This window comes from Pteropus vampyrus, unplaced genomic scaffold (genome assembly GCF_000151845.1).
Source record: "Pteropus vampyrus isolate Shadow unplaced genomic scaffold, Pvam_2.0 Scaffold8, whole genome shotgun sequence".
Lineage (NCBI taxonomy): Eukaryota > Metazoa > Chordata > Mammalia > Chiroptera > Pteropodidae > Pteropus > Pteropus vampyrus.
The window spans coordinates 4,874,783-4,898,113 of NW_011888789.1; the positions used below are offsets into that span (position 1 = coordinate 4,874,783).

A 23,331-nucleotide genomic window follows, 5' to 3' on the forward strand; every position below is an offset into this window, starting at 1 on the left:
CATTATTAGTAAGGTTAATAAAGTCAAATAATACTTTCTACCATATCTTATGTTTTTATTATTAAAAACTGATTTTATATAGTGAGTGGCCTCTATGTGGGTTGAGAAAGTAAAACTTTTTATCTAGAAGCTAAAAATACATATTTTTAGAGTTGAATTTCCCCTTAATGGCTTTCATGGGACAATTTCATTGACATTCTTTTATATTTTAATAATAATTGTGGTGCTACTTTATTTTGATGATTTATATATTATAATAAAATGAATATATAAAGATTTTCCAACCCTGATACATAGGAGAAAAGTAGGTATTTTTCTTGGTAGGAGAATACACAATGCTATAGATTTCTTATTTGAAAAATGAATTTATGCTCTTGGGCAGTAGTTGTGGAATCAGCATAATAAGTGGATAACAGAAGGCACTAGGGTGCGATGCCCTTAGACAAACATATTGATTATATATAGAAAAAGAAGGAAATAGATATTTTAGGTTTATACAGTAAATTCTTGAGTTGAAATGGATTTATACTGAGATTTTCGTGAATCCCAAATAGCACCATATAATATAAAGTATTACTGAAAGTTTTAAAAGCATTTCCTTCAGATCCTTAGTCACTGTGCCAGGGCATAGGAGTAGGGAATAGCAAATCACTATTGAAATGTGAATGCCAGGAGGTCCACTAGGCATACTCCTTAGGTGATGTTTTCCATGTAGCCATGTTACCGTAAAATTCAAATTTATGCCTTAGCAAAACTGTAATGATTTCTCACCAGCTTCCAGAGTTTCTCATCAGTAACTAAAATTGCAAATGGGAAATCCGAGAATGGCAAATTGCCCTTCTCTTTTATCTATCTATCTATCTATCTATCTATCTATCTATCTATCTATCTATCTATCTATCTATCTATTGTTTTTAAGTCAAGGTGCTAATTTCTTTGCCTGTTTTTCTTTTTGCCAAGTATCCAAGCACCAACAAGCCCATTTTGTATTTCTTATTAAGACCTTCAACATTTTAAGCTCTCGAGAACCTTTGACACAACCAAATACTTTATCTGCTGATACTTTACTGCCCTAACTCATTTTTTTAGACTTTAGAATTAACAAATATAATTGTATATATTTAAAGTGTAAACATGATTTGATGTCCATTGTAAAATGATTACCAAGGTCAAGATAATTAACACACATATCACCTCATAGTTAACTTTTTTTTGTTGCTGAGAATGCTTAAGGTCTACTCAGTAACTTTAAAGTATGTAATACTGCGTAAATAACCATAGTCACCATGTTGCACATTAGATCCTCAGAAGTGATTCTTTTTATAACTGAAAATTTGTACCCTTTTGCCTACATCACCCCGTTTACTCCACTCCCAGCCCTTGGCACCACCATTCTGTCGTCTGTTTCTATGAAATCGGCTTTTATCTTTTTTTTTTCTTTTTCTTTTTTTTTTTTTTTTGATTTCACATATAAGCGACTATACAGTGTTTGTCTCTATCTGGCTTATTTCATTTAGCCCTCCAGCTTCATTGACATTGCAAATGGTAGGATTTTCTCTCTCTCTCCACCGCCCCCCGCCCTGTTTTTTATGGCTAATATCCCATTGTGTATGTAGATATATATCTTTGTTTGTTTCAAGATATATTTTGAGTTCCCTTTTGATTCTTCCTTTCATCCACTGGTTGCTCAGAAGTGTAGTGTTTAATTTATACATATTTGCGAACTTTTCAGTTTTCCTCCTGTTATTGATTTCTAGTTTAAGACCATTGTGGTCAGTCTTATGATTTCAGTCTTAAATTTGTAGAGAGTTATTTTGTGACCTAACATGATCTGTCCTGGAGGTTGTTCTGTGCACGCTTGAGAAGAATATGTATTCTGCTCTTGGAATGTTTCGCATATGTATTTTAGGTTTATTTGGTTTAAAGTGCCATTCAAGTCTATTATTTATTGATTTTCTGTCTGGATGATGTTTCCTTTGTTGAAAGTGGGGTATTGAAGTCCTCTACTATTATTGCAATGCTGTCTATTTTTTGCCTTCAGATGTGTTAATAATTGTTTAATATAGTTAAGTGCTCTGATATTGGGTACATATATATTTATACTTCCTATATCCAGTTGATGAATTCAACTCTTTATCATTTTATAATGACTGTCTTTGTCTCTTGTTACAGCTTTTGAGTTAAAGTCTATTTTATTTGATATAATTATAGCTACTCTCTTTTATTCTCCATCTGCATAGAATATCTTTTTCCATCCCTTTGCATGGATTATCTTTTTCTATCCCTTTATTTTCAGCCTGTGAGTGTCCTTAAAGCTTAAGTGAGTCTTCTGTAGGCAGCAGAGTTAGGTCTCGTTTTGATATCTATTCAGCCACTCTGTGTCTTTTGATTGGAAAATTAAAACCATTTATATTTAAAGTAATTTTTGATAGTTAAGGACTTATCTCTACTTTGTTAATTGCTTTCTGATTGTATTGTTCCTTTCTTCCTCTTTCTGTCTTTGTGAGTTGATTTTTTGTAGTGGTATTCTTTGATTCTTTTTTATCATTTGTGTATTATAGGTTTTTGCTTTTTGATTACTATGATGTTTTCATAATACATCTTATATTTCTGTTTTAAAGAAGCTTATAACAGAGACGTGGTTCCATAGTGTAGCGGTTAGCACATCTGCTTTACACGCGAAAGTCCTGGGTTTGCGCCTCAGTGGAGCTATGGTCCATGGTCTACAGCCATGCCACCCTGAACAAGCCCAATGTGTGATCTTGGAAACTAAGCAGGGTTGGGCCTGGTTAGTACTTGGATGGGAGACCACCTGGGAAGACCAGGTGCTGTAGTCATAAATAAAAATTAATAATAATAAAAAGAAGCTTATAACAATTTAACTTCAGTTGAATAAAGAATTCTACATATTGCCCGCCTCCCACATTTTATGTTGTAGATGTCCCAATTGACATCATTTTATATAGTGTATACGTTAACAAAATATAGTAGCTGTAGTTATATTTAACACTTTTGTCTTTTAGCCTATATGCTAGAGTTCAGAGTGATACATACACACCACCATTGTGGTATTAGAATATTTTGAATTCGAGTATATATTTACCTTTACCAGTGAATTTTATATTTTAATATGTTTTCATGTTACTAATTAGCATCTTTTTATTTCTGCTTGAAGAACTCCCTTTAGCATTCCTTCTAAGGCAGTTCTAGTGGTGATAAATTCTCTCAGTTTTTGTTTGTCTGGGAAAGTCTATATCTCTCTTTCATTTCTGAAATCCAGCTTTGCTGAGTAAAGTATTCTTGGTTCAGTTTTTTCTTTTAGCACTTTTTATATATCATCCCACTCTATCTTGGCCAGAAAGATGTCTGCTGAGAAATTTGCTCATAGCCATATCACGATTCCCTTGTATGTAATGAATCTTTTTTTTTTTTCTTGGTGCTTTCAAAATTCTTTTTTTCTTTTTTGATATCTTGATTATAATGTGTCTTACTGAAGATCTCTTCGGGTTGAATCTTTGAGCTTCATGCACCCCAGATCTGGGAAGTTTTCAGACATTAAATAAGTCTCTGTCCCCTACTCTCTCTCTTTTTGAGACTCTTAGGATGCAAATACAGCCATCCCTCAGTATTCATGGGGGATTGGCTCCAGGAATCCAAAATCCACAGATGCTTAAGTCCTTTATATAAGTTGTCATTGATTTGTGTATAACTTTTGCTTGTCCTTCCATATACTTTAAATCATCTCTAGATGACTTATAATACCTAATAAAATGTGAATTCTATGCAAATAGTTGTTACACTATATTGTTTAGGGAATAATGACAAAAGTCTGTATATGTTCAGTACATATATATATATATATATATATATATATATATATGTAATTTCTCTTTGTTGAATGTCTCTGGTTTTCATGCATTTTTTTAAAATTCTTTTTCAGGTAACTCACAGACCTTCATTTCTGGGGAGACAGTCCCTTGAAAATTACTGTGTTCCTTTCGCAGTGTCATTTTTCTTGCTTTTTCACTTTTCTGATGGCTCTGCGTTGATCTCTGTGCATTTGAGGGAGCACTTACCTCTTCTAGACTTCAGCCTGGCTTCGGTGGGAAAGACTTTTGCCCGAAGGGAGCTGTGAGGGCACCGGCTGGGTGGGATGCAGCGTCTTTGGTTCCTGGGAGAGCACAGTGGACTAGTTTCAGTGCAGCTCCATTAGGTCAGCGTTGGTGCAGACTAAGGGGATCTTCTGTGGCCAAGACTGCAGAGGTCCCGCGGGTGGCAGTGGTGGCTTGGACTGTTGGGATCCTCAGAGGCAAAGGCTGCTGGGGTCCTCCTTTTTTCCTCTTTTGCTCGTGGAAGACAGTTCTAGCTGAGGGGATCCTTCCTGGTCCTTGGTCCAACATGTTGGGCACTCAGAGCAGTAGTGGAGCAGGGTTCTGGGATCAGGTGCAAGTGGAACTACAACAGTGCCTGGGTGCTTGAGCGCAGGTGCACTTGCAGCTTCAGTGACACTGGTGTCTAAGGTATGGGCGTTTGCACATCTCTTGTGGAAGCAGGGTCTGGGTCTCTGGAGCTCATCGCAGTGACTTGGGTGGGATGGGACAGAGGGAGATGGCACAGCAGCAGCACAGGCCCTGGGATAACAGTGGAATGATGGCTCGGGCCCAGGGGGCAGAGTGCAGTAGCAGCACAGCCTGGGGATGGTGGGTCAGAGTCTCAACTCTGGCCCCAGGAGGCAGTCTCAGAATAGCAGCAACACTTCCCTGGTAGAGGCCCATTAAAGCCACATGTTACGATCCAGGGAGGAGTTTGCAGAGCAGCAACAGCTCTGATCCTACATATGGCAAAGAGCTGTGGCATCCTGATCAGAAAGTGGATATAGCAGCAACTGGGCACAGCAGCAACTCAAACATAGCTTGAGACCTAGGGGCAGGAATTAATGCATTGCCAGCACCAGCCCTGAGGAGGAGATGCAGCAGCAGGGGCTCTGGGCAGTTCTGTCAGCAGGGTTCGGTGTTGGCGAAGGCTGTGGGGTCCTCAATAGTAACAGCTGCAAACATCTACAGCAGTGAGGCTTGCTGGGGCTCTCCCCTCCTTTTCCCCATAGGGTGAAATTTCTCTGAGGGTATCTCCCTTCTGGTAACATGCTGCTGTGGCTTGTGAGATGAAGTGGTGCAGCTAAAATGTTGCCTACGCTTTTCTATGTACCATCCTTGGTTTTTGACTCTGCGGGGTTTTTGCTACTCCATTGTAGTCCAGAACTTTCCCTGTTTTAAGAAAGCATAACTCGCCCTATTGTCAGTTTGTAGTTGTTTATTTATTGTTTTTGTTGTTTTATGGGGGAGATGAGCATTGAAACTTCCTAGCCTCCATCTTTCTGACCTTACCCTCTTCCTTTTCATTTTCGTTTTTCATTTTTAATTGCTCTTTTGAATCTCCACCCTCCCTTCCAATTTGGTATACTTCGTATCAAATTGGCGATTTTTGTTGTAATCCTTTGTCTTTAAGGTATTCAGTATTGCTAATTCTTGCAAGGAAAATGCTTAAGAGACAAATGCCATTTAGTATTCCTGAAAATCAACAATATTAGTAATATTTTGTTTATATCAGTTTTTATTTTTTTAAGATTTAATATATACCATATAGTATAATATTTATTAATAATTATTATTTACAAACAACCTTTGTTTTTCCTTAACCATTAGTACTATTAATTTCTTTGCTTTCTACTTTTACTTGTTATGATATATTGTCATACTGGGTTTCTGTTGTATTATTTCAAATCTACATCTTTAGAACCAACTAAGGTATATACTAGGGCACTGTATTTTGTTCATGTTTTGTTTGGTAATCTATTGGATGAAATACTTCAAAACATTCGCTGTGAAAACATCTTTTTCTGAAGTGTCTTTTTTGCCTGGATTGGAATGAAAAACAATGAGTCACTAATATATTATCTATTAAAAGAGATGTGATAGCTTAGATGACTAGTTTAAATAGTCATTTTTTTTAAAGGTGGGACCAGTTGCTTTGTTCTATTTAGTACATCATTATGAATATTATCCCTAAAATGATCGTGCAAAACAGAATAATTTGGAGGAGAGGAAAAGAGCTGGTAGTAAAATTGAGGAGAAGTGGTCAAGTTAACTGCATATTTGGCATAGGCTATAGGTGGAGTCACCACAAAAACTACTTGCCTCTTGTTTGAACTTGCCTGTATGTGTTATAAAACCTTGATAGGATATATCGTATTTTGAAGGAAGACTTTTCAGCATCTAATGTGGAGAAATATAAACTCCTTGAGAACAGGGACTGTGACTTCCAGCTTCGATTCCAACAGCGGGTGATTCCAAAAATGTCCTGCACTTAGTTGAGCCCAGTGTTAATAAATGGATGATAGCATTAAATATCCTTTTTAAAACTATACTTAAAATTTTCTTCTCTCTTCTGCACCATGAACCTGTATTCCAATTTTTCTGCCCCCACAAAGCTTCCAAAATCCATAAACTTGTTAATCTAGACCAAGGGTCAATGAACTACCACCCATGGGCCAGATTTGGCCCTCTGCCTGTTTTTGTGTGGCCTAAGAACTAAGTATGGTTTGTACATTTTTAAGTAGTTAAACAAAATCAAAAGAATAATGTACCATTATATTTATTGTTTTCGTTTTCTAAAAGTCCAAATTATAACACTTCAGTTAAGACCTATGGTAATATAGTAATGCCTTTCTCTGTAAAAGGAAAAATCCTCTTTGGATTTCTTTTGGTTAGCACAAACAGGTACCTATGTAGATCTGTAAAAGCAAAGTTGTAAAAGCAAACTTTTGGAAAGCAGGAATACTCCACTTTATGCCATTTTGGTTTATGACAAGTCATAGGAATGCTATACTTTTGGAGAGCAGGGGAAACCTGTACTTCGTAACATGAAAATTATATAAAATTAAATTTCAGTTTTTATAAATAAAGTTTTATTGGAACACAGCTACCATGTTCATTTGTTTTGCATGTTAATCTCTGGCTGCTTTTGTGCTACAATGGCAGAGTTGAGTGGTTGCAACAGAGACCATCTGGCCTGCTAGGTCAAAAACACCCATTTTACCCTTTGCAGAAAAGGTTTGCCTATCCCTGCTTCCTTGATCAATATAAAGCATCTTTCAATAAATGAGAAATCAGCTGTGGTAACTTGATAACCTAGAGCTGAACACTAAGGTACAACAACAGTTGCAGCTAACAGTGAACACCGAACACACTTTAATCCATTGTTTAACACCAATCTGGCAGGATTATCATAGCTATTTTATGAAAAAATTGAGATACCAAGAGGTTAGTTGGCCAAAATTTAATTAAGTAGTGGTGTTTCAAATTAGGCAATCTGCCCTGTGCCTTTGTACTTTTGCCCTTTGCTATGCCATCTCCCCTTATAGACTTCTGCTCATTTGATATTCTATGAACAGATAAGTTGTCCTACATAGTCTGAACATCTTCTTTGGTACAATGTAAACTAGACATTTTCAGTGTCTGTACTAAATGTTACGTATCAGGAAGTAATTTGATGTTCATTCTTTGAATGGAACAAACATACAAATACTGTTCACTTCAAAGTTAACAAGATTGCAAGGCTTTGTTGAGGATAGGAGTGAGTAGGGAAAGAAAAGGTTTATGTTTAAAATTTTCCCAGTTTTCTAAAAGTGAGGACCACATTGAATCTAGTGAGACATAAAGGTCAAAGGGCCCAAACTTGGCTGAGGAGGCGCTGAGAGGTAGAGGTAAATTTTTATGGATCCTGCAGCAAGACATGAGAAAGAGGCTGATGAGTCTGAGGCATTAGCTACATCTACTTTTGTACTTCTAAATGAGTATTCTCAAGGGAATTGTCTTTAGATTTCTTTAGGGTGGATACTGATAAATCATTGTGGATATAGTATGATCAATAACAAGTTTAGAATATCAATCTTCTTTCCCCTATTGAGCAAGAGGACAAAATAAGAGAAAGCGTATGATTTTCTGTTCAGTTGATGACGGTAGATGAATCAGAGATTGAACCTTCTCCTTCACATGTGCATTCTTGCTTGCTGACCCTGCTCCTTCGAACATAAACCTGCTTTCACTTTGGATTTATCGTTATCAATGGGATTGTGATTATCATAGTCACATAGGCTTGAAACTTGGGAATTATTTGTGGTTCTTCCTCCCCTTTTAGCACAATGTCCTTTGATTTTTTTTTTTTTTTTTTTTTGTCCAGCCACAGTTTCCTTATCTCAGGCTGCTTCCTTCCTAGCTACCCAGACTATTGTTAAAATTTAACTGACTCATTTCTCTTGCTCTCTCTTTGTATATACTACTGTCATTATAAAAGCTTCCTAAACTTTTGCATAGTGAACTCAGAAACCTTCACATTTCTCATAGGATCAATCACAGCTCTCCATTGGTAAGTAAGACCCTCACCCTCCACAGTCTGGTTTCTAGCTACCTTCCAAGTTTTATAGCAGCCATCTGCTCCGGGCTAATCATTATTCCTGTCACTGTCATACCTGCATCACACCTACACCATCCCACTTCTGTACCCAGCAAATTAGCCCATCTTGTTTCCCTGATTCTGGTTTTTAAAAGATCTGCTTTGATTCCAGCCTCCTCCTTCCCAGACTACTCTAACCTTTGACAATAACTCCATTTGTTCATTGCATTTTTGTTACAGTCATTGGACTCTTGATTTGTGCTACACAGATTTGTATTTATCTCAGTGTTTTTAATTTTTCTCCAACAAGGTTGTAAATACTTCAAGTGCAGGTACATGTATACCTAAAATCTAACACATAAGGGATACTGAGTTACAAATGATTAGTGGTGGTAAAATATATTCCATGAGATCAATACCTTTTCCAAAATTGCAAAAGGTAAAGAGCTTAAGTCTTGACTACTCTGATAAAGAAGGAGTTGCTGCTTGGGCAGAGTTATAGGTATGAGCTGTTCCCATCGCTGATACTGTGCACCATAAATAAATTTTTAGAGACTTAGACTTGATAGCAGAAAAGCTTAATTCTGTCTATGCTTGGTTTTCCCTCTAGGTGCCAGGAAAAGCAAACGAATGTTAAGCTCTCCTTCCTAGTTGTTCAGTCTGTGCACTGCTGATAAAAAATTTGCTCCAAGTATTTTTGGCCTTGAAAAGGATCATTGCTTACCTTTCCTCTGTCTAGAACAGTGATTTTCAAACTTTTTTGTACAAGTACTCCCTTGTGTAGTTTTTAAAAAATAGTTTTAAAAGGAAACTCTATTCCTTTGCATATTTAAAGCTGTTTCTAAGTTTAAATATTGGCAAAGGATATAATTTCCAGCATAAAACATTGACATTTTAAAACAAAACGTTTTAAATTAATCATTTTAAAACATGGTAATTTTCAATCGTGAAAATGCAAGGTCGTATTATTGCAATAATAATGAAAAAAGAGTATATTTTAGTCTGAATTGTCACACAAAGGACAAAAAGTAAAGGTAGTGAAACTTATTGTACACACTGACCATTCACTAAACTGAGAAAGTCCCCACTGATCACGTTAGTCACTTTCTAACCACCACTGGCGCCACCACATGCCTTCCCCAGAGAAACTTAGAATGTTGGGAATAGGGGGCTGGGCTGGAGGATGGGGGCCAATTTCATTAGATCAGAATGTTATACCCTTGAAGTTTGTTGTCATAGGATTTTACTACATATTTTTATGCCTAAAAATTATATTGGTCACACTATTATAAATTTTTGCAAAAATGTAAGTATATGCATTCAAATTTTTAAATTTATTGTCAATGTAAGGCTGTGCTAAATTTTTTCCATACTGAGTCATTAAAATTATTTTACGTAATAGATCAAAATATAAATATATTTAAACTTTCTATATTTATTAAATAAAATGTAAAATAGTTTCTTTTTCATTAAAAAATGTTATTTATATTAACATGGATTGGATTTATTAATGTTATTTTTAATAAATTTAAATAAAATGTAAAATTTTTGAAAGTCCTCTTTTAATGAGATTAATATTTTCTGATTAGTTTATGTATCCTTGGATAAAGATAGCATTCATTGCTAGAAATGAAAGAAGATTCGGCATTAATTCTATTTCTTTCATTTTTGTTTATGTAAATGCTGAAAAACAGCTCCTAAATAAAGAGATGGGAATGAAAGTAGCTTTAGCAAAGCAATTTTACTCAATTCTTTAAATTCGATGTCAAAAATCACATGTTTTAATTATCCTTCAGCTGACAGTATGTTTAGTTTATTCATTTTTTTTTTTGTAGAAAACAGAGAAGGTAGGTAGCTGCCTAACTTTTAGAAGAGTTTGTAACTTAGTATTGTTCACTACTAAATTATATAGGATGTAAACCCAAAAGGCTTTGCCAAGACTATCAAATGATTATTAATTGTACCTGTTACTCTTCCATTTAGAAAACTTTTTTTTAATCCAGTATACTTTATCTAGTTGGAAAATCCAAACTGTTACTTTTGAAACACCTTTTCAGATGTATTTTTGATACAATTAATGCTTTAAGTATATTTTCATCATAATATATCTCATTAAATAAATACTTAATCAAAATCTTGGAGCTGCAGATTTAATTATTCTATTTATGGTTATATGTCCACTATATAATGAAATCAAGTCAAATATCTACCATCTCTTCATTAAATCAAATAATCACATCAGACTTTCTTTTTGTCAGAAAAAATCTGACTTGAAAATTCAAATGTTGTGTTAATGAATTTTGAAGAACGTTATAAAAATCATTACAAATATCACAGAACTCCTCTTATAAGAGATTACTATAAGCAGTCAAAGTTTAAGATCCCATACGTTTAACATAATTTTTTAAAAAACAATATACTATTTCTCATTATTTAACTTGTAACATCACAATAATCTGTACACTGAGATTCTAAGTTATTTATAAAGCAAATAGATTGATAAGGCAGGATATTCTTTCAATAAAGGTGTGGGCGTATATTGAATGAGAGTGTTCAGCTTATGGTAGAATTAGGAATCAAATAAAAAATAACATTAATATTATTTGATAGGATCAGACTTTTCTTGTAGAATGTTATTAAAACCTAACTGGTGTGGCAGCTAAAATCTAATTTATTTTCTGTTAATAGGTGATAGGAAATATTAATCATTTTATAAGATTATATAAATTAAGATTTGACTGTATCTGGAAATATATTTCATGATAATATGAAAAGTTTTGTACGTAGGTTTTATTCAGTGCACCATGAAAATTCTGGTAGTCCTTAAAAATAGTTCAAGTTACATTTAAAGTAATCAATGTCATTAAACTATTCCTGTTTTGACTGTTCAAAAGTACTTTTCTTTCTAGTGGGTGAGTGTTCTAAAGATGAGTATTTTAAATAGGGGAAAAAATTGCTTATGAGAAGAGCTGTTTGTAGCATTCAATATTTCTTACAGGTACTTGCTGATTTGTTAGTGGGGCTTTCATCAAGAGTGAGATATTGCTTCCCTGGCAGGAATCTGGAGATGGAAGTGGCCAATTTGTTAAGTAAAAATAACTTCCACTGCACCTCACTTTACCACATATCCAAAATTTGAACATTCTAACAATCTCCCAAATACTTCATCTCTAAACTTCCCTTAACAGAAATATAGAACAGGGAAGGTTGGAAGCTACAAGGACTAACACCTGTGTGCCCTGTGGACTTGTGTGCCTTCGGCTTGTAGAATGGGAGAAATATTGCGGATGTGGTGCTTTTCAGATTGCTTAGTTTAAGGGAAGAGTATGCATGAAGGATGAGAATATGGAGAAAGAGTCCTTTAAAATGACCATCGAAAGGTTTTGAAGTTCCCTTCAAAGGGGTAGACATACCCCATATGAAGATGTCTGGTTCAGAGTGTTGAAAATTCTGTCCTTATTCCTGTATGTTTCTAAAATGTTTTCATCAGTGATTTGTGCTTTTTTTTTTTTTGAGTTCACGTTTGACAAAAGCTCTCATTCAGGACTTCCTTAGTGGGTGCTGTGAAAGCTGGGTTAATCTTTTGTAGGAGGAGTATAAAACAAACTAACTTGCCCCTGCCTCATTAATGTCATAAAGCTTATCTGTCAACCAGCCAACACCAAGCCTCTTGAGTTCCCTTTATCTGATAATGTCAAGAACACCTGGGTTAGCATTCTTCCCACCTCCTTCTAGTGCTTATTCAGTCCTGAGCCATGTTGAAACTGCATACATACGAGGTATAGTGTTAGGAAACAGTTTTCAGTGCAGACAGCTGAAACCCAGTCCCTCGCTGTGCTGAGTGTCCCAGCGATTGCACTGCTCTTCTGCGGGCTTGCTCCAAGTGTATGAAATGCGCCGGGGGGAACAATCACCACAACTTTTTGTTTGCTCTGTGTATATAGAGAGAAAAATGTGGGGACTTCAAACAGTAATTTGATGATTCAGGAAATTCAGGAAAGACAGGTAAAACATAACAAATAAGCCTTAAGTCATAAAACACATTAAATCCTTCACTCCTTATACAGGCAACTTCCTTCTGTTCTACCATGAGTGTTTGGGAGGAGAGAAGGAAGGGGAACTTATAAAAATTAGATGTAATAAAGTTCCAACTTAACAATTTAAAGCATTATTTTTTAAAATTAATTAATTATTTTAATTGAAGAAATTACTTAAAGTTCTCCCCGCCCCCGACTACCTCCTCCTCTCCCCTCCCCTCTACCTTCTGGTAACCACTAGACCATTTAAAGCATTCTTATAAGTGATTTTTTATTCAATTGTATGGGGTGCAATAGAATCTTACACCATTTTTGATACCACAGTTCTTTATTCTTGAGAAAGGTTATTGATCCATTCAAAGATTACACTCTATTACATTTTCTATGGCTTTGCTGAGTTAAGTCATTTATTCCAATGCTCTATTTGACTGTCAGGTTTGGGGAAAAAATTTATGACTTCTCTTCAAGGTAGAATGGAATAAAGTATGCATTAGGAAATCTCAAGGCTGAGAGGAATCTGTACAAAGAAGCGGAAGAACTTGGAGACTGTATTCTTGGAATGCCTCATCCAGTGTACATTTCACTAAGCTTGGGTCCTTGGTCCTTACCTTGCTTTATTTTCTCCCTGTGACACATAAGATTTTATCACCTCCTTGCAAATGGTTTCTAAAATCTATTGCCCTGAACTCTCTCTTGAGTTCCAGAAGTTCTTCTCTACATGCTTACTGGATATTTCATGAGTGTCACCAGTATCTTAAAATTAATATGTTAAGAAACGAACATGTGGTTATCCCCTCCTCCAGCCTTTACTTCTGCCAACCTGCTTATCTCTCGCATTCAGAATCTTTGGCAAAGCTGCCAGTCCCTGTTCTTTATGCTTATGGGGATGCTTCATTTGTCCACTGCAGGTATGCTGTGGCTTTCTGCCCTTGGAAGAAGGCTCTATGTATTACCCTTTGCATCTAGAATGAAAAGTTTGCTAATGAAGCTGGAGGAAAATGTTATGCTTTCAGGTGATGATACCCAAGCCTGCTTGAATCAGCCCTTTTCTCTATTGCTCCCAAATGTAAGATCATATATCTGCCTGGTGCATCTGACATCTCTGCAAGGCTCTGGACTAGTTTGCTGTAGTTTTTGGAAAGAAAAGGCTTGGCTTCTGCCTTCTTGCACTCTGCATTTCATGTCTTCTGTTGGAGTGGGTGGGGTTTGACTCTCCTCGTGTCGAAGTGCACCTCTTTAGGTTCCCAGGCTTTGAATCATGTTTAAGTGTGAAAGGCCTGCATAACTATGAGGTATCAAAAATTTTTCTTCTACTTCCCCACTTATAATTGATGCAAACCATTTCCGATATCCCCAGAATTATTGTGTCTTCTGAAAAATCCCTCCTTTAAGATAAGCAATGAATGTTTTCTTGTGTGGGCTATCAGATATATAGATGGAATATTTGGGACATGTATGTATGCAGTACTCCTAACTTCCTAATATCAGGGTCAGCTTGTGTGACTCTTGTGACTCAGTTATGAATATTCTGAGAGCTGTGGCCGGCTGCATCATCCTTTCTTGATACAGTACTTGTACATCCTCAGATTCTACCATGTAGGGGCCACGCCTAAGACAGATAGCACAGTGGACATAGGGCTTTTTTGGAGTTCAGGAATGTCTATGGAAAATGAGGACATCAGTGGAGAAATCTTTTCCTTAGGTATGGTAAGTAGATGAGATATGCTCACATTCTATTGGAAACTTTCAAAAAGATACTTCTAAAAAATCATTCTGTACTTAATAACAGATAAGAGAAGATTCTAGGTACTTTTTTTTTTTTTAGTTCAGATTGGTGACATACTATCATAATCATATTGTTTAAATTCAACCAACAAATACTTACTATTTCATTCTAAGGGAGAAAATAAGGCATACACAAAGCAAGATAGCTAACTATGTAAATTAATTAACCAAGTCGCTTACTATGTAAATTAAGTTTAACAAGGGGACAAGAGCCTCAGTGCAGCTTGGTGTTTAAGAGCATAAGGGTTTGGGGTCAGATCTGGATTTCAATCTTGGTTCTGGCACTTGCTGGTGGTGTGGCCAATGTGGTTACTCAACCTTTCTGAATCCCAGTTTTCCCTACAAAGCTTTCTTTTTAAGCTCGTTGTAGGAGTTAAATAAGGCACTAGCTGAATTGCGCCTAGTGCATTATGGCTGATTTAGCTAGAATACTATAGAGTAAAACATAAACATCTTCAAAATTCATCATGGTGTTAAAGAGTGTCATTAACCAGCAGGGCATACTAGATGCAAGACTGCTGGTCCAGGGCTCCTTAAATTTTCTGTGATTAAGAGATGAGATCCCAGAACCTGGAATGATATGGAGATTTTTGGCCAAAGCAAAATTGCTTTGACTTTGGGAAAAGGAGAGATGTGAGAGAATGAAGGGAAGCCAGGGGCCAGATTAGCAGACACATCACTCCATCAATTCAGGAGAAGGACAGTTCGCACCAACCCCATACAAGCAGATTCAGTTACCAAAGTGCCAACTACCCTTCATCAAGTGGAGGTGATGGAGAAATAAAATGGTTACAATCCTTGATGTGGTCAAGGTACACAGAGGATATTATATGAGCAGAAGCAAGTATCAATGGACTAGGGAGTCAGAGATGGCTCCCTCTCAGTGGAAAAACAACTTAAGTCTTAAAGAATAAGCCACTAGACGTTAGAAGAGGTAATAGTTTACCAAGCAGCAGAAACAGCATGGGTAAGAAAAAACATGGGAACATAAAACACAACTTGATTTTCTAAGATGGTATTTTTTCAACGGAGTAATATTTTTCCTCAATATGAAGACCTAGTTCTTGACTCTCACACTGACCTGCAACACCTACCTACGTCATCTGCTTGGCTAACACTGAGCCTGATTTCACCTGGTAAGAACTGTTCTTGAATCTCGTCTAAAAGTCTGACCGTGAAGCCTAATAGTGATATTAGATCCAAATCTGAGCTGGCTTCTCAGATTTCCACTCAACTGGTTCTACAGCAAGTGCTCGATAGGGTAGGAAGTTCCCCATCTGGCTCACGTATATTTGCAACTGAAATGAATTGCTCACTCCAGCCCTATAGTAATAGCCTCACAAATAGTAGTTTAAAAGGCATTCTCTCGTTAGACCATAGTAGAAAGATTAATGGACACCGAAGACTTGTATTTCAGGGACTCCCAAATCTCATTTATCATCAGAATCGCTTGAGGAATTTTTAATGCAGAGTCCAGTTCCTACTCTTAGATTCTAAGGTAGAGCCTGAGTGTGTGTTTAAAAATAAAAATCTCCCACAAGTGACTCTAATCATCAGCCAGATCTGGGAAACTTGGTTGTGAAGACAGCCACTGGGCTATATCTGTCCTCTGACCATCGCTGATGAATCTGACAAATTAGGTTCTTTTTCCTGTGAATCGATACTAAAAGACACTAGTTATTCTGAGCACAGCTCTTGAGTGGAAGTGATGAGTGCTACCCTCTGGTGACAGCAACATTTCTCCCTGTAGACAGAGGCAGTAAAAACCAGTTAGCGGAGAGAGACAAAAGCAGCACACATGAGAAGCTTCAGAGATGAGACACAGTGGAGGTGTCCTGGCAGCTTTCCAGTTCTCAGTTCCTTCCTGAAGCCTGGCCACACTCCTGTCTTTGCTTCCATGAGATGTTCCTTTATCCTTATAATAAATTCCCCTCTGTGGCTAAAGCTAGCATCAGTTGGTTTCTGTTACCTGCAATTAGAGAGCCCAACTACTACAAGTCTAACTAAAATAGCTTCTCTAAAAGAACAATCAGGGCATATACTTTAAACTCATGATGGTGTGAAATATCAACTTGCTTCTCAAACAAGTCTGGAAATGGGCTCACAGGAGGAAAAAACAAAACACTCTTATTATTGAGTAGTTTATTCAGCTATTAGCTTGGTACAAGGAGTATTCCTTTTTGAAAAAAGAACAGGACATTCTACTGACTGGAAGGAAGAAAGCAATGCAAGCTACACACAAACCAGCAGGGCCCAGGTGGGCCTCCCAAAGAGAAGAGGAACCATAGCTGATTTGGTGGCACCAGCAATTTTGAGGCAGAGCCAACCTGTTACACTGATCCCAGGCTGTAGCTTCTGCCTCACCCTCTGCATCAGCCTGAGGCTGGCCGAGGTCTCTGAACTGGGCCGAGATTTTTGACTAGTTGGGTTGGAACAATCAATACTGCTCAAGAAACAAATAGAGAGCACATCTATTCTCAGATGGGAACACAGGCGAGCTATTCTTTCTCAAAGGGAGCAGTCCCTGCCAAGCCAGGATGCCCTCAGGGTCTTCCTGCACAGAGCACTTAAATGCTCTTCTACTTTTAAACAGGAAACACAGTCAAGCCTCCTAGCCACCACCACACACCTAAAAACCAAACAGAGACGTTCATCCAGACAGGGGACTGGAAATTTAGAGCAGTGTCTTTCGTCTTTTGAGTCGGTCGGTGAACTCAGTGGCTGCTTACTCCGCTAGTTAACCTGAGGCTGCAGAAACCACTTGGGCCAAGCAGCCCTGCTCTGCTGGGCCCTGTGGCCACAGAGCATCCCTTGAATTCAGCCAGCCGGATGCCTGCCATTAGATGAAAAATTAGAAATGGGCCACAGCAGTTCTGAGGCCGAAAAAGCAACTCCACACAGTGAAATTGGGTTCGTAATGTCATTATGCCCCATACTAGTAGCCTTAAAGTTATTTCCCAGAACCCCTAAGCATTCTGCAGAAAAAGGAGAGTGGGGTCTGAGTCTCTCCGCATTCCTGGCTTTCAACAAATCAGTTCCACCTTTATCTGCCTATGCACTGGGCTTCTCATAATTTTCTTTGCCGAACGGTTTCATAACTAATAACACTAATAGCTCATAGTGTGTGAGTGCATGAATGCATGTAGGCACATGCATACCAAGCACTGTGCTAGGCCTTTTAGATGACTGAGTTTGATTCCTTCAAACAATTCCAAGAGATTGATTCTGTGATTATCTCCATAGTTTACATGAAGAAACAAAAGTCAAGTATCTTGTACAAGGTCACAATGCTAGTACAAGAAATTGAATCCAGCTCTCTCTGACTCTGGGGCCCTGATTGACATTGTCCTCTGGGAAGGACTGAAGGGAAAACTATCTGAGGGAGGAAAATAAAAAGTTTGCCTTTTACTACAGCAATCATTTTCAACCTTGCCTGCACGCCAGGTTCACCTAGGAAGCTTTCACTTGGGATTTATCGTTATCAGCGGAATTGTGATTATCTCACCGTCAGAGATATGATATAATGGATATGGGAAGTGGTTCGGGCATAGGAATTCAGTTTTTAAAGACTGAGAACCACTGCATTAGGGAAGCAGTGATAGGAATTCAATAATTAAAATTACATGTCAATACTGATTTGAGGGTGTCCAAGATAGGAATTTCTCTCATGGCAATTACTCAGCTAATGGTATAAAAAGTGTCCTGTAAGAAACACAGCAGAAATTCTGTAGCTTTGGTGCAGGGTAGAGAAGACTTTCTTTCCTTCTTCAACCCCATGACTCAACTATGAACTTGAATGAATGCACATGGCCATCACTTACTCGGTGGGGGTTACATGGAGAACAGCTAACATGAGAGGAGGTAGGGAGGGACATGGGAAAACTGTGAACTGGAATTCAGGGCCCACCGTCTATGATTCTGTGTTTTATGTTTCAGTCTGGGTGAGGTGAGTGAGGCCTCGAGCACAAAATTTAATCAGATCTCATCACTGCCCCACCCCCCCGCCCCCGCAAAACCCAAACTCCGTCATCAAGATATGTAATGTTTTAGTGTCATATTTAAAAAAATAAATAATCAGTGCAAAGAACATTCACAAACTGTCAAGAATCTAAATATAGATAGAATCCAACAGGGCTAGGGCTTGCTGAGGGGAGTAGGGTGGGTGGTATAGGTGTGGGGTTGGATCTCTCGTCTTTATTTAAAATAGATTTTTTTACATTAATTTTGATTTTTAAAAATATTGTATTAAAGCCTTATTTTTCTTAAATTTTAGGCCCCACCGTGAGTCCTAGTAAACATTCCCTAAAAGAGAATAAGCTTTGGCTCCTTCTGAATCGAGGGAGGGGAATATCACAAAAGCATCAGAAGAACACTAATCTCCCAGAGCCTGATGGGATTTTCTGCATCAAAGTGAAGACTGAAACAACAAAAAGAAATAACCTTGTTCAGAACTGGCAGGTGAGAAGAGAGGGAGCGTGGAACACCATGTATGGAGGGGGTATGCTGACCGCAGGATGGGCAGTCCATGTCACTAAGGGTGCCTGGAGTTCCTGTCTCTGTGAATTCATTAGGCAGGGCTGAGTTCCGGCTGGAACACGCAACTCCCCATCATACAGGATTCTGTTACCTTGGTAAATTAACCTGTTTCACCTTCAGATCTCTTCTTTGAAAAATAGGGCTAATAATATTACCCTCATGGGGATGTTTTACAGGTAGAAGTAATGTACATATAAAGCACTTGGCATACTTCTGATACATTCTAAGTGCTAAAAATATGACTATTGCGTTTTCTATGTCTGTTTTAGCAGCTCTACCTTCTTATCTCAGTCCACTTTTAGAATACTGCACTGCTCACTGGTAACCCACCAGAGGGTAGGCCAAATCAGCCAGCTTTGTTGCTTATGAGTACATGCGAGAAATTGTCACTATAATGGGTCAAGATCGGAGGACTGGAGAAGCCTAGATTCTAGTGGCAGGTTTAGGACCCGTGAGCCATGTGAACTTAGGTGTTTCCCTTCACATCTCTCAGCCTCTATTTCTTCCTTATAAAATGAGGATAATAATGGTATTTTTCTGTTGTTCTCAGCTGCGCGGCTCAAAGAGATAATGGTGCAAAAGAGACTCACGGTTGCACACTCAGATGGAAATAAGCTTTGTCAAGGTGCAATTCTTTACATGGGCTCATTTCTTCGGGCTGGTTCACCTGGTTCTGATACCGAATTTCAACCATCCTTGGCAGTAGGTCCTTTATTCAGGACTTTATAATGATAGCAGAAAGGATTGATCGAGAATAACAAAACTTGGAGTATGGATTGAACTACATATTATTTGCTAAATTCTTTAAGTAGAGAGCATAGATGTTACTTCTGGTATTAACCAAACTATTTTCCCATAGGGAATGGGGGTTACTTTAAAAAGCATGATTGTCTCCCTCTTTATCCTGTCTGCAACTACTTCTCTTGTTGTCCTGAGTTTGTCTATTTTGATCTTCTTAAGTGTCCCATGTAATTACACATTCTTCACAAGTATGTGTTTGAATAATCACTTCCTTTTCTCAAAGCTCCTGCTCTACTTCATGAGAATTTTCAGTCTTTCTGATTGTAATCGCTTATAATTCAAATTTTACATGTAGTCATTTTCTAGCCGTCGTTAGAGAGTGAGCATGTAGTGATTAAGATCAGGGGCTCTGAGGCTATGCTGTGCCACCAAATAAGTGGCCTTCCTCTGTTAAATGGGGCACAAGAACCTTGATCTCATAGGGCTGTAGTGACAAATGAAAGAATTAATGTTTATAAAATGCTTAATATAGTGCCTAGCAAATAGTAGCCACTCAATAAATGTTAGCCACTATTGTATTGCCCACTATTTGTGTTAGCTATTACACTGATGTGTGCAATTCTGAAACTAGAGGCTTGTTCTATGGGGCACCTTTTATGAATTCTAACTACTGCTCCCTGTTACATTTCCTGGCAATGTTTTCTCCTCCTCTTCCCTCCCCCTCCCCCTTTCTCTCTTTGCTTTCTTCCTCTCTTCATTGCGGCAATGGGAAGGATTACGTGGACTAATTCCAGGAAGTCATTCTCTCTTGGTTCCTGATATTAAATAGCTCTTCCCTTTCTTCCCAGTCTACCCACTGGTTACAGCCACTGACAATTCTGTGGTTTTGCAGTCCTGTGTCCATTATGGATAGTCTACAATAGTATTTTGTAAGTTATAAAGAATAAAGGTCTAATAAAATAGCTGATATTTGGTATCATTAACATTCAGTTATCTGGGCTGTTTATTGATGCTAAATAGTTTTTGTAAAAATGAAATCAGTAGTACCCATATCTAAAAACAGTTCTAGGTTATATTCGATAAGTAGAGAAACAGAGGTCTCTGTAAAGCTCTGCTATCAGAACAGGGACATTTGGGGCTAGCTGATGACAAGATGGTCAAGTTAGAAATGTAACATCATGATTGATATGGAAAAAAGATTTATCCACAAACATTGGGTACCTGCTATGTGCTGGCTACTGATGGAGGCTCTTAGAGATACAAACAAACAAGAAATGGTCATAGGCTTTGCCTCTAGATTTTGCATCTGAACAGTTACATGTGCTGTATTCAATGATGTGACTTGTTCTTAAGTACAGCATCACAGCAACATATTTCATGCTGTTTCAGGCATTCCTCAGATTTATAAAATTGGAAAATAATAATCTAGGATCCTTATATCTTATTTTCTGATGTTTCTTGTGTAGTGGTGAGTAAAATTCAACGCATGTCTTGCACAAATACATTTTTGAGGATTGTGATTATTTATTGAAACAGAACATTAAAATAAAAATCTAATAACGAAGTTATGATATAAAATAAGGGTTGATTAACATTCCTGTGCTTATTTATTTATTTATTTATTTAGGCGAGGCAACCCTTGGTTGACCTCACAGATTGCTGCAAGGACCTTGTCAGCTTACTTTTTTATTTTTTATTTTTTACACTTATAGCTCCTGGTATTCCTAGGTGGTCTCCCATCCAAGTACTAATCAGGCCCGACCCTGCTTAGCTAGCGAGATCAGATGAGATCGGGCTTATTCAGGGTGGCATGACCGTAGACTCCTGTGCTTATTTTAAAATGACTTTACTTATTTTAAAAGGAATATGTGTTAATGTACAAACTTGAGATAGATAAATACATATATATATATATTTTTTTTTTTTTTAAGAAATCACTTACTATACCATCACCCAAAGGTTGTTAGAATCCAATTTCTGTTTTGAATTGGAAATAAGTGTTTATGATTATATACTATTTAAGAAACAACAAAGTGTATTTCTCATATGCTCTCCTGTGATCTTCACAGCAGCTTTGAAGTTGGCAGTCTATATTCTAAATGGAGGAAGAACAAGAATTTGTACTGGAATCCTTAACTTTAAACTCAGCAGTCTTACTAGACACAGCAGAGTAGACCTTGTATATTTCTTTTATTTGAAGTTCTAGAAAAATGAAAACTAATTTATGGGACTAGGAATCAGATCAGTGGTTTCTTGGGTGTTGGAGAATGACGAGGAAGGGACATGAGGACTTCTGGAGCAGTGGAAATGTTCTATATCTTCATGTGGGTCTTAGTTACACAGACGTAGGCATTTGTCAAGACTCATCGAACTGTACGCTTAAGGTCTGTACATATCCCTACACATAAATTATACCTCAATTTTAAAAATTATTTTTTACTTTAAATGATGGGGTAGTAAATATGGAAAATGTGTAGTGCTATAATGTCCTAATAATGCGAAAAGATGTTTACATTATTTAAAATAGAAGCTATTTTTATTATCTGAGCAGACATCCTCCCTTTCCTTGTATATTAATTTCCTGTTGCTACTGTAAGAATACCACACATTTAGTGGCTTAAAACAACATAAATTTATTATCCCACAGATGTGGAGGTCAGAAGTCTAAAATGGGTCTCACTGAGCTAAACTCAAGGTGTTGACATGGCTTCGTTCCTTCTGGAGGCTCTAGGGGAGAATCCACTTTCTTGGCTCAAAAAAGGGAGTTCAAAAAGATAGTTTAACAAGAGGATTTCCAAATGACGCAGAAAACATATGGGTGCTCAGCCACCTTAGTAATCCAGGAAAAGAAAATTTTAAAAAACACAATGTCTATCAACAGTAAAATAAATAAATTGTGATCTAGGCATATAATGACATACTATACAGATATAAAAAAAATGAACTGCAAATATAAATGGTAATGTGGATTGTACATATACTCAAATGTAACATTGTGTAGAATTAGCCAGTCACAAAAACTACATAGTGCATAATTCTAATTATGTGAAGTTGAAAGAAAAAAAATGCAACACTAAGCTATAGTGTTGAGGGATACACTCTTAGGTAGTAAGAATATAGAGAAGCAAAGCAGTTGGAACAATAAGGGAAGGGGTAGTGGAGAGAGGGGATGCATGATGTTTGGGAGGAGGATGAAAGGGCTTTTGGGGTGCAGGCAATTCCTCCTGTTCATTGACCCAGGTAGTGGTTATATGGTTATTTATCTTGAGATAATCATTTTATGTTTTTGTTTTGCACACTCCTTGATATGTATGGTCTACTTCATAATTAAAAAGTTAAGAAAAACACCCCCGAGGCGGTTCAAGACAAAAAGGGGTATCAAAACTCATTAGGAGGCATCCAAGAACCTAGGATGATATTGGAACAATTAAATTTAACTTGTGATTTGCAGTGGCCAATGCAAAAAAGAGAAACATGCTATATAGTTCATATAGTCTGACAAAAATAAGCATACATATTTGGCTGGAGAAAAAAATATTCCTCTGTCTCTAAATGGTGGGCAGAATATTGTGCTCATTATATAAGATATAAGAACAATTTATTCAGTTGCAGATTTTCTGAAGACCAAAAAATGTTCTTTAAATGGCCATTTCTTATCTGGATTCTTGATAAAAGCTGAGAGCATGACATTAAACCACAGCTCAGTGAAGGTATTTCTGAGGGCTTCAAGGTTCTGGAGGGTGGAGCATTGGAGGGGCATGGACGCTTTGGGCACTGCCCA

The 23,331-nt window shown here is 37.3% G+C and overlaps 2 pseudogenes; one reads left to right on the forward strand and one right to left on the reverse strand.

Moving 5' to 3' along the window:
• The first annotated feature begins 2,721 nt into the window (after nucleotides 1-2,721).
• LOC111729294 lies at nucleotides 2,722-2,837 on the forward strand (annotated as a pseudogene).
• Nucleotides 2,838-21,253: 18,416 nt separating this feature from the next.
• Nucleotides 21,254-21,372, reverse strand: LOC111729327 (annotated as a pseudogene).
• Between the last annotated feature and the right edge of the window lie 1,959 nt (nucleotides 21,373-23,331).